This window comes from Theobroma cacao, chromosome 2 (genome assembly GCF_053813885.1).
Source record: "Theobroma cacao isolate CCN51 chromosome 2, ASM5381388v1, whole genome shotgun sequence".
Classification (NCBI taxonomy): domain Eukaryota; kingdom Viridiplantae; phylum Streptophyta; class Magnoliopsida; order Malvales; family Malvaceae; genus Theobroma; species Theobroma cacao.
In genome coordinates, this window is record NC_142640.1 from 12,778,874 (window position 1) to 12,791,918 (window position 13,045).

Below are 13,045 nucleotides of genomic sequence, written 5' to 3' on the forward strand. Positions count from 1 at the left end.
TGAATGTAATAGAAGAATAAGAATTTATTTAAATTTTTTTGAATAGTTTATGTGCTTATTTGAGTATTATGCTTGTAGAAAAATATCTAATGTATTGTATTAAAAGAAATTAAATGTGATACCTAAACTTTTATTCTATCTATAAATATGCTTCTATGTCTAGCATCTTTAAAAAAATCTAGAGACTAGTTAATAGAACAATTAAAACCCTTCATAAATCCAAATAAATGTTAAATCTCTTTGGATTGATGAATGCGATGGACACTTGGCAAACAATTTTAAAATGTTAAAAATTTTAAATTTTTCCTTTTGTAAAATAAAAGCACAAAATTTTAAAAATTAATTTTCAAAAAATTTTCTTTTCTTCTTTTTCCTTTACTTTCTTTCCTTCTCTCTCCTCTCCTCCCTCTTCTCCCTTCATGTTAGGTCGGATCTGACCAATACCAACTACAACTAGCCAGAAGAGGCCCGATCTGACGTCGGAATGACCAATATGACCTTCAACAGGGCGAAATTGAGCTCAAGTAATTGGATCTATGTTGAACCAAGCCGATTTTGGCCATAGCGGTGCAGATCTAGCCTTAGCTGGTTAGATCCAATCGAATAATGGCTAGATGCAGCCAGCGCAACTTGACATGAGGGATATCGAGTGAGAAATGGGAAAAAAGGCAATTTTTTAGAACCTTTTTTACTTGCTTTTCAAAAAATAAAATTTACATTTTAATTTTTAAAAAATGAAAATATTTACTTATTTATTTTTGTTAAACTATGCAATTAATCTGTATATTTTATGAAAAATATAAATTTACTCCATATACAATAATTCATGTAAATTAAGTTTTTATATATTTTCATTTATTAATTTCAATCCAAAATTAACATAATTGAATATGCTGATGTAGTATTTTAATCAAATTTATTGATTATGTGCTGATAAGACATGATCATGATGATGTGGTACTGATCCGAAATGACAACAAGTTTATGCTAACATGACGAAAATGTTGAAATGGATAAAAACTCTCCAAATTTTAACTCAAAACACTTTAACCCTAAATTAAATGAAATTAAACAAAGAAAAAATTAAGGAAAAAGGTAAAAAAAAAAAGAAAAGAAAAGAAGAAGCTAACAACCGAACAAAAATTGAGTAACTTGACTCATCTCATAATAGTAGAATTTGATGTTTCAATGTCTTTTTAAAATTGTAACAATACCTCATTGACAAAATCATTTAATAAAGAAGATGGAGCATTACTTGAGATTGGGTAAAGAAGTAAAGATAAATATAACGCATTGTCTCTGCATTATTCTAACCTCTTCATAGCTGATGTTTGTTGGCTTTTGATGATTCGTGATATTCTGGTTGTTTGGATTTCTTTCCTTCTGCTTGTGCACTAGCCATTTTGGAATCATGGCTATTGTTGTGACAGTTGCAAGGCTGGCATTTTTTTTCTTTTCTTTTTCATTGTGCTTGGGGCCTTTGGGTGTCTTTTACAGGTTTCCCGGTTGTGTTTATGGTCTTCCTCTTGTTCTTGTTTTTTGTTCTTTCTCTCTTAATTCTTTTGATAATTTCATTTAAAATTTTGAAAAAAGAAAATTTTTTAAAATATATATTATAAAATTTTTAATTTTAAAAATATTTTTTTAAAAAAATTTTCATTAATGAAAGTATGCCACTTATATACCATGTGACTATCCAAATTTTGTTAGAACACCTACTTATTTAGATCCTAGAAACTTGAGATTTAACCTAAATTTTTTTTTATATGAAAGGGAATATAAAAATTCAATTACACCAATATGGGCCAAGCAATGTGCAATGAGTCAGAAAATGGAATTGAATTGATACTAGATGGTGGATGATCATAAATATGTAATCCTACAAGTGGGTTGTCATGGCTGGTGGCTAGTTAATCGGCGCATTGATTCGCTTCACGATGAACGTGAGATATGGTGCAGTTCCAAAAGTGATGTAACAACTTCTTAATTTTTTTGATGATGTTGCCATTTAGATCAAGCTAAGAATGGGTTGATAAGTTCTGGATAGCCAAGAGAAAGTCAGATTCCACGTGGACTTTTCTATAACCTTTGTCCCAACAATATTGCAGTCCCTAATATAGATCCCATAGCTCTATTGTTAAGGCAAAGGAAATGCCTAACTTTTATGTAAATCTTGAAATCCAATTCTTTGCCTCATCTCGAATTAGTCTTCCCGAGGTTGTCATTCTCGGCTAACCTCTAGCGTTACCATCCACACTCAGTTTCACAAAACCTGAGATGGGGGGTTTCCAGGCAACGAGTATTTCAGTTGACTTGGGCCTTTGATACCTTCTCAAATTGTCCCAACATTCCTTGGATTTGATCCATACTTGTTGTCGAATATTCTGAGGCCACTCGAAGAATTTATCGAAAATTGAGAGATTTCGCCAATGTCATAACTGCTAAGAAACGTGAGCAAAAATGATTCTCGATGGTATTTCTTCCACCAATGACCTACATGACAAATTCTGCAAAATCCAATATGATGATCAAGAATGAAAAAATTATTATTTAGTAGGCTTGGATTAATCTACAGCCATGATGATCTGCTAACCACACATTCTCTGTTGGTGCAAATGGTGTTTAGATGAAATTTAAAGAATCGGTAAAATTGACTTTAAGGCGAACTTTTCAATAGACGTTATCTTTAAGACTTATTTCGCTTCCACCACTCGGTATGCAAAAGGGAATAATACGAATAGCCTTAGGGATACAATGAAGCCAACATCTAACTTCGTCTTGTACTTTACGAGAGTAGACTACTAGATACACTCAAGAGTTTGCAAAGTTGTTCGACTTTAGAGTCTACTTTCTACAGTAAGTAGATTATAAGGAATTTGGACATTTTTGTAGTTGATGGGAACTTAAGTGTTTATGTTAATAGAACAAAACACTTTTCTTACTCTTGATTTTTCTGCTCTTGTTTTGTTTTTGATTTGATGTATCAAAATGATTGACAACAAGCCCTTTATATAGGCTTGCAAGTGTCTCTTCTTGAAGGACACAATCCTTTCATTAAGGTACCATTTTGTCTAAAAGACATCTTTATATTTTGCCAGACACAATTTTTAGATAAAAGTGTTGTTTCAATAATCATCGTATGAAAGGACAACTATTCATTCCATAAAGCATACTCTTTGAGTTATAATTTGAAACAATGACTTTTCATATTTAAACTTTTGAGCTTTAGTGTTTTTTTTAATTTGTTTTATAATTTTTGGATGTTATTTTACCAAAAGACATAACCATGCACATGAAAACCTGTCTACAATCCAATAGTCACACTATATCACCTTATGTGACATAACTTTTGAGCTAAGATAGCTTTTTATTATGTGACATAACTCTGGATTTTGAAAATGAACCAACATTCTCGAATAGAATGCAGAAGATTTCTATTCAGTTGAACCTCATAAGCTGATTTGATTGTGAAGTCTCCATTACTAGTCAAGGTCCAAAAAGATTTGTCTTCTTCATTACTCAAAGGGTCCACCATCACTATCATGATTCTCAGATAAATGTGTATAGGGAGGATTTGCTGCAAGTGATTTATGTCCTAATTACCATACTCATCGTGATAGCTTATTACCGGTAGCTTTGATTCAAGCTCAGATAAATCCTTGGTCTTATAGTTTATAAGGTCCGCAGCTTAACCAAGCATCTGTCCAAAAACTAGTTTTGTGGCCATTGATAACAATCTTTCCCAAACCTTTCAACAATACAGGTATACTTTTTAATAGACTTATCCAGATATGAAAGTCTGTTGCTTTCGTTGAAACTAACAAGAAATCAAATCTATGCAAGTATTTGTTAGTTAGAACCTCCACCCACAAATTATCTTTATTCTGCCTCCCAAGCTTCGCCAATAAAGCTAGATTGAATTTTTCGGTATCTCATAATTGTAGTCCCCTTTCCTCTTTTGTTGCGCAGAGCTTATCCCAACTGGTGGCATGGATTTTCCTTGAGTTTCTAAAGTGTCCCCAGATGAAGTTTCTGTTAAGTTTGTCTATTTCCTGGACTATGATTGTTGGCAACAAGGTAGTTTGCATGATGTAAGATGCCATGGAGCTTATAACTGATTGAACTAGTGCAATTCTACCTACCATTGAGAGATTTTTGTTGCTCTATTTATCCAATCGTTGTTTGATTTTAAGGGTCAGCTCAGAATATGTCTCGTATTTGATCATCGCATGAATCATTGGTGTGCTTAGATATTTTTTGAAGTCCTTTGTTAAAGGCATCTTGGCAACTTTACTAAAAATACTTGCTTTGGAATTTATAATATTTGAAGACACCAGCATCCTTGATTCACTAACCTTTTGGCTTGAAGCCTTACAAAAACTCTCAAGAATCTACGTCATGGTCCTTATTTCTTTTAGTGTAGCAATCCTGAAAAGCATTAAGTCATCTACAAAGCTAAAATGGGGTAGGAAAGGACCTTTTCTGGTCAAGCATAATGGTTTCCAGTCTCCTTGCCTCACAGCACTATCGATTAGATGAAAGAGTTTTTCCAAGCATAGTACAAATAGGTAAGGAGAGAGTGGGTCACCTTGACAAATTCCATGTGAAGGAGTAAATGACTCAGAAGCTTTCCCATTCCATATTTAAAAAAAAAGGTGGGAGTTTTGACAATGAACATGATAAGCTTTATTAAAGCTGTTGATAAATTTATTTCCTCCATGACTGTGTGAATAAAGTTCGACTTCAATCTATCATAGGCTCTTTCCAAATCAATCTTTATGGCCAATGCACCTTCATTTCGTTTCATCAATCTCATCATAAGCAGGGCTTCTTGTACGACAGTGATGTTGTCTGTAGCATGTTGTCTTGGAATAAAATTGCTTTGTTTCCTCCCAATAATAGTATTAAGTAACGATTTCAATCTTTCAACTGTTACTTTACTGATGGTTTTCAATATGACTAAGCATAATCCTATTGAATGAAACTAAGTGATTTTTTTTGGCACTTCAACCTTGGGGATAAGTGTTATCAGGGTATGATTTAATTCAATAGGGAAGGTTCTAATGTCATAAGCATTCTGTACCATCCTAATTATATCAACACCAATAATGTCCCAGTTTCTATGTAAGAATGCTACTGGGTAGCCATCAAACCTTGGACTCTTGTGGGGATTTATATCAAATACTGCTCTCCTCACCTCTTCAAGACTTATTAGTTTAGATAGTTCTAAAATTTCAGTGGCCTTTAACTTCCAGTGTATGCTAGTTGGAAGAACCGTATTAACACCATCATCCATATACAAATTACGGTAAAATTACATGCTAGGTTTTCCACTTCATTTGCATCACAGATCCATGAATCGTCATCCTTCTTTAAAGCTAATATGTTTTTCCTTCTTTGCCTACCTTTCACCATGTTGTGGTAAAATTTTGTATTGGCGTATCCATATTTCAGTCACTTCAATTTTGCCTTCTGCTGCCACCAAGGACGGTCCAATAAGTTCAAAGTCTTAAAACGAAATATTCAAATGAGGCTTTTTCTATTAAAATTTTAAAAAATTATTAAAATTTTATTATTCTAGCTTTTTGAGATATAAAATTTTTAATTAAACTTTTATAATCAAGTTCTTCTATTATTTCTTTTTTAATTGATAATATAACCAATTCATTTAATCTTTCTTGAGATATTGTTGATTTTAAATAAGATTTTATTAATTTTAATTTTGAAAAACTTCTTTATCCTAAAGCAACACTTACTAGAATTGTTAACATTATTCTAAAAGCAATATATGCATTTGGAAAAGAATTGAGTCTTCTTATATGATTAAGTATGTCAATTGGACTGTTTTCTTTCTGTATAATTTTTTTTAATTTTTAAGTTTGAAAATAAATCTAAACCATCAATATCAGAATAGTTGTTATTTTAAAGAACATTCATCATTAAGGCAATATTCTTTCAAATGAAGCTCACAACTTTATGAAGATAATAAAAAAACAGACTTGTATATTCTTTGGAGAAAAATTGAAGTTAAAGGAAGAAAGAGCAAATGAGAAATGAAAAATTCAAAAGCAGATATTATATATTGAAAAAATAATAATTAGTTTTATATATAGGAAAAAAAATAGTTGTTGGAAATCATTAAATACGTTGATTGGAAATAAGAGAAATAAGTGAGAAAAAAATAGTTGTTGGAGATGATTAAATACATATAACTATTAGTTTATTGGAAATAAGAGAATATAGTTAAGAATTAATAACATTCTAGAAATAAGGAAGTAATAGAAAATTGAGATTTATTATACATATAATTAAAAAAGTGAAAGAACAAATAATTTTATTAATTATTTTTTACTTTTCTATATTTTTTAATTTTTATATATTTTTAATATAATTAATTATATTATAATTATTATAAAATTATAAATCTTTCTTAAAATTGGGGCCTTCCGAAATTGAGGGCCTAAAGCCCTTGCTTGGGTGGTTTCACCCAAGTGCCCGCCCTGGCTGCCACATGACTTCTTCCTAGTAAAGTATCAAATTATATTCATCCACAAGCACAATCTCCAAATGTTGCAAATAATCATTACTACCTCTATCTAATTGCTACTGAATCCCTTTAAGTCGCGCTAAAACTTGTTTTTTCCTTTTATGGATGTCTCCAAATGATTCAAACTTCCAATGGAGTAATGACTCCGATAGTTTTTTTAAAGCCCCAAGTAAGCTGTTAACGTCAGGGCTCCACTATTTTTTAACAAATTCTTAGAAACTAGGATGTGCCATCCAAGCTGTTTCAAATATGAAATTTCTATTCGCACAGCCAACTTATATATCTCTATGACATTATAGCAATAAAGATGGTGGTCCTAGTGGGTTCTTGGTAGTATTGTTACTTGAACATTCAAAAAGAGACACACCAAGCTTCATTAACTATTTCTTTGTCCAGTCTCACTCTTGTGAAGTTCAACCCCTCTCTTTTGTTACACTAGATATATCTAGGTCCTGATGCACCTAAGTCAAAGAGTTGACAATATTTAAAATAGTCATTCATCTGATTACTATGAAGAACATTCAGACTTCTCTTTTCTAACTTCTCCTCAAGAAAGGAGACTTGGTTGAAATCTCCTGCTACAATCCATGGAAAATTATGAACTTCATTTGCTTTGCATAACGAGTGCCAAAGTCTCTTCTTTTCCTCAACGATGGGGCTACCATAAACTGTTGTGATGAGCCAATTAGAATATGATTTCTACAGTAAAATGTGGATAAGTTGAGAAAAGTAAGCCAAAATCTCCAATTGAATGTCATTTTCATCCCAAAGAATCCAAATCCCTCCAGAAAAGCCATTTGCTTCACTCGAAAATAGTTAGGCAAGCTGATTCTTTTGCATACTCTATTGGCTTTGTCATATGAGATTCTTGGTTCTTGTATTATGACGATGTGAAGTTTGTGTAACCGTATTAAATTCTTCATATTATGAATGCATTTTCGAGAGGAAACTTGTCTTACATTCCAGTTTAAAATGTTAAGCATTATAATAAAGTAAAACGTTCAAACAAAGAACAAAGTAAACTAAACTCAAGGACTATTATAAGGCATTAACAGTTTAATCTTGCATATTATCCTCATTACTTGTCTCTATCTCCATGTCCACAATTGTGGGAGTCTCATTTGATCTGATTTGCTGATCTTTCAATATGTCATTAACCTTGTTATCTCGTGCTACTCCATTAATCCCTACACCAATCATTTCTATAATTGTTTCTGGAGCTTGGGATGACTTGGTTATGATGGTTATAGAAGGCTCACGATAAGGTAATGGTATTATTTTTTTTTTACCTTGGATTCGGTACGTATACTTGTGGGGTCTCTACTAATGGCACTATCTTATCTTTGCTTTGGTCTGCTGATTTGTTTAACTCAGATGAAGCTATTTTAACAAGCCCCTACACCTTCCTTTTACTTACAGCTTTGAAATGTTTCATATCTCTGTTGGCAACAGTTGTTGAGGCTTGTAAAGATTCCTTTAGAGATTGCTTGGTTTTGGGCCTCATTGGATTATTCCTTTGGTTATTATTTGTCTACATTGGGTTCTCTCATTCTAGAGTTTCTAAAACAAACTCTACATCAACAAGATTATCTTTTTTCTCCTTCAGAACTTGATAATGTGACCCAAACTTTGCTCTTTCTCTGATCTTTTTATCTGTATGTATATTGGCTTTCTGTTTGCCACTACCATCTGGATGAACCCCAATATTCTTCTTAATTGGCTTCTTAGCCAACATCCATGGGCCAAATTTTATAGATACATATTCTTTTTCTAATTGTTTCTTATGTTCAACCAATATGACTGCTTGCCCTTTTAATAGACTTTCTTTTTCTTTCTACATGACTAAGCAAATTTCACTATTATGGCCAAATCTACCATAGTGATAGCATAACATTTTAAGCCCTTCATATTCTATGATTTGCCATCTTCCTCCTATAAAGATCTTCTAGACCAATGGTTTGGTAAGTCAATCTCTACACACATTCTAACGAATTTTCCTTTTGTGACATATGACAAGGTTCAATCGACTTTTATAGTTTTCCCTAAATTGTTACCTATCCTCAACAACACTTCATTATCATAATACTTTAAAGGCATGCTTGGTAACCTGATCCATGCTACTACTATATCAACAGACACTTCATCAAATCTGGATCTTGGAGTCTACCTTATTATGGCAAGGTAATGCCCAACGATTATCCAAGGGCTCTTTGTTAAGACTTAGCTATAATAAGCCTTGCTAGAGAAGTTAATACAATAATAGCCATTATCTAAATCAACAACCTAGAATTCTCCTTCTAATGACCACAACTATTTCACTCTATTGCACAAATATGTGGAACTGATGTCCCGCCCTAACAGTTTAATTATTAGGGTTTTTCTCCAAAGGTGTTTATGTAGACACCTAAAAAAAATAATAAATAAATAATTTAAATTATAATAAAAAAAAAAGGTATGGCTGGGCGTACGCCCAACCATCTTTTCCCCAACCACCATGAGTAATGGGGCTCTGGCTACCAACTCTTTGGTGCCAGAGCCCCATTACCGAGTTGTCCAAAATTTTGGACAACCCCATTTTTAAAGAAGATGAGAGAGCAAACCAGAGGGGGGGGCACTTGCAAAAAAAGCCAAAAAAAAAAACTGAAACAAAAAAACCAAGAATTAACCCCAAAAAAAAGCAAGAAAAAAAAAGAGGAAGAAGAATAAGAGAGAGAGAGGTGAGAGGTCGGCGTAGGGAAGGAAAGAGAGGCGCCGGCGGTGGGAGTGTTACGCCGGGGAGAAGAAGGAGAAGGAGAAGGAAAGGAAGAAAGAAGAAAAAGAAAAAAGAGAAGGGAGACCTGCAGGGAGAAAGGAGAGAAAGAGAAGGAGAAAGAAAGAAAGAAGAAGCTAACGGGGAGAAGAAGGAGAAGGAGAAAGAAAGGACGAAAGAAGAAAAAGAAAAAGAAGAAGGGGGACCCGCGGGGAGGGAGAAGAAAAGAAAGAGAAAAAGAAAAAAGAGAAAGAAAGGGAAGAAAGGAAAAAAAGAAAAAAAAGAAAGAAAAGGAAAATAAAAAAGAAGACAAAGCAAGTTGACCAAGAAACAAGACAAGAAAAAAAGTTGTGGGCTCTTGAATTCATCTGGGTTTCGTCGGACTCAAAATTAGGTAAGTTTTGCATTTTTTGTTATTTGGGTTATTATATTATTAGTATTAATTTTATTAGCATTCAATATAGTTTTTACAAAAATTATAAATGTATTTATAAAATAATAAATAAGAAAAAATATATTTAAGAAATCAAATAAATAATTAAATAATAATAATAACGATAACAAGAGTAAGTAAATGGGAAGAATAAAATAAAAAAAGAGAAAGAAATAGTTATATTATAAATATATTTAGATAGTTGTAAATATAATATACATACAAAAATACATGATACAAATATAATATATATATAGATATATAAAATGAATGAAAAAAATGATTATTGAAGAAATTCCACCTAAGAAAGGCAAAAAGTTACTTTTTTTTAAGTGGATTTTTTTGAGGGTGCAAAGTTCGAGACGGATTTTCACCGAAGCGTCGGGATAAATCCGAACTCTAAACTCCAATACCCGTTAAGTCAAATAGTTGTTGTTAAAAAATAATATATATAAAAAATTTATATAATGTTGCATTTGAATTTAAATTAATAATATTAGTTAATTAGCTTAAATAAATATTACTAAATAAAGTTAATTTAATCGTTTGGAAAAATTAATTAATTATTTATTTGATAAGTTATATAATCAAGTTAAACGTTAACCAACAATGTTAATTAAAAGATATGGATCTAAATAAAAATAATAATAATAAATAATAATAATAAAATAAATAAATAAATTTAAAAAATAACAAAATAATATATAAATAAGGTGATAAATTATTAAACACATAATTGGATGAATTACCAACCAACTAATTAATAAACACGGTCATGTAGATTTCATCATTTTATATTGTCATTGCATACCACATTTATTTTGCAAATGGCACGAAAATCCCGATGATGGGATTTCCCCGAGGAGTTCGTAGAGACGAGTTCTTCCGGGAATATCTCTAGGTGAGGAGAATTTCGAGACTTCACCAAAGCGTTGGGATGGTCTTCGAATAATTTTCCAATAAAAGATTACCGACTCCATCATTTAAAATAAACAAGTCATGACATCATTTTACGCTTGCATCATGTGCATACGTAAAACCAAATAAAAAACTCAGTCTGTCAATTTAATAAAAATTTAATTAATAAAGTAGGGATTAAATTAAGAAAAGGGTATATTAAGATAACTTAAGATTAAATGGTACCGTTCGTGGAACGGGCGCCACGGAGGTGCTAACCCTTCTCCGTGCGTAACCGCACTCCCAAACCCATCTCTAAAAATGTAGACCAGTTCTCGTTCTTTCGACGGGCCTAAAATTAATTTAGGACTTCGTCGATTAGAATCGGGTTAATAGGTGACCAATCACACCTTAGATAAAAAAGATTGGTGGCGACTCCTAACAGATTTTAATTTTCGCTCTCGTCTGGCGGACGGGTTCTCCAGACCCGCACGTCAAGACAGATGGCGACTCCGCTGGGGATACTCGAGAGTCAAGCCGTTAATTAATCATAAGTTATCTTAAGCCTTAAATAATTTGTTGTTTTCCCTAGCCTCAATTTTGCATATTTTTGTTTAATGCATTCAGTTATTTTGCTATTATTACTTCATTGTTTTTAATAATTGTGGAAAATTTAGGATAAGGGGAGTGTGAAATTATTGGTCCGAGGTCAGTATATTCCTTCTCACACACTACACATCTTACATTCATGCATAAACCTTCCACCCGGGCTTTGTCCTTAATTAGGAGGGAGTTAAGTAGCTACGCTCTCGTGAGGTGATAACCTCCGCATGGGCTAGTGAAGACTCCCACTTAGATCGAACCTAGTCCGTTTGAAGCCTATAATGGGTGAGGACTAGGGTGCCTTACTAGTCCTTGTGGACGACAGTGGGGACCGATTTGGGAACCTTTAGCTCCATTTTCAACCCAAACTCAGCATGTAGAATACCGAGAGTTGCCTTTGCTTAGGCAGAGCTTCACCCGTAAGAATATACCTTTTGACTAGGTACACATGAAGGAATTTTCATAATCCCCTCGTTCTAAATTCTTCTCCGCGAGTAATAAAGGTATCAGGTTATTAATTACTTTCATTCATCTTTTGGAATTTTTGTTCACGGTACTGACTTAAACTTTTTGTCACATGCATATTTGCATCATAATTTTGCATATAGGAAAAGTATTTATCACCTGACAACCATTGACGGAGTAGATGTAGAAGATGACTCCTGAATTGCAACAAGAAACAATAGCTTATGCACTGAATTACTTTGTTGAGGGGTGTTATGTGACAGATACTTTTAGTACATGATCATTCATATGTGCATAAATCCTCATTTCATGACAATAAGTATTTTCGCCTGTAAATAAAGATAAGGGTTTATTTTTTCATTCATGCATGCATCTAATTCACGTTTATGATTACAATAAGGTTCCAAAAATAGACCAACCACCTAAGCCAAGTGACCAACGTGTCCATAATACGCGTCAGCGAGCAAGGATCATGGAAGAAGAACAAAGAGAGCGAATGGACAGAATGGAAAGAGCTCAGGAAGAAATGAGAGAACAGTTAGCAAAGATGATGGAATTGATGATGAGTTTCAGTAAAGGAAAAAGAGCGATCGAAGAGCCAGCTCCGTCAAAAAACCCACCAGCACAAGACAGTGGAAACCAAAGGGATAATCCATCCTATCCCCCAGGGTTCACTCCACCACATGCCCAAACCTCTCAAAGGGTCCACCCTCAAGTGATGCCATTCGTTTATTACAATGCACCACCTCCGATGGGCCATCAACCGACTCATGGGCAATTTGGACCATATTCTGGGATAAATCCTACTGAACCAATACCCGTCCTAGATTTAGACGATCCGAAAGAGCAAGAGAAACTAAGAAAGGACTCGTCACAAACATGAGAAAATGAAAAGGACCAGAAAAAGCATGATCTGTTGGAAGAACGTCTTCGTGCTATCGAAGGAGTTGATAGGTTTGGTACCATGGACGCAACCGAGCTATGCTTAGTGTCGGATGTATTGATCCCTGCCAAGTTCAAGGTTCCGGATTTTGAAAAATATGACGGAACAAAATGTCCCATGGCACATATTACCATGTATTGTCAGAAGATGGCTGCACAGTCTCACGATGATAAGTTACTGATCCATTTTTTCCAAGACAGCTTGACTGGGTCAGCTGCTCGGTGGTACGTACAGCTAGATCGAAATCGTATAAGCTTTGAAAAGACTTAGCAAGAGCCTTCATAGCCCAATACAAGCATGTGGCTGAATTAGCCCCTGATCGGTTGTCATTGCAGACTATGGAAAAGAAGCAAAGCGAGAACTTCAAGGAATATGCCCAAAGGTGGAGAGATACAGCAGCGCAAGTTC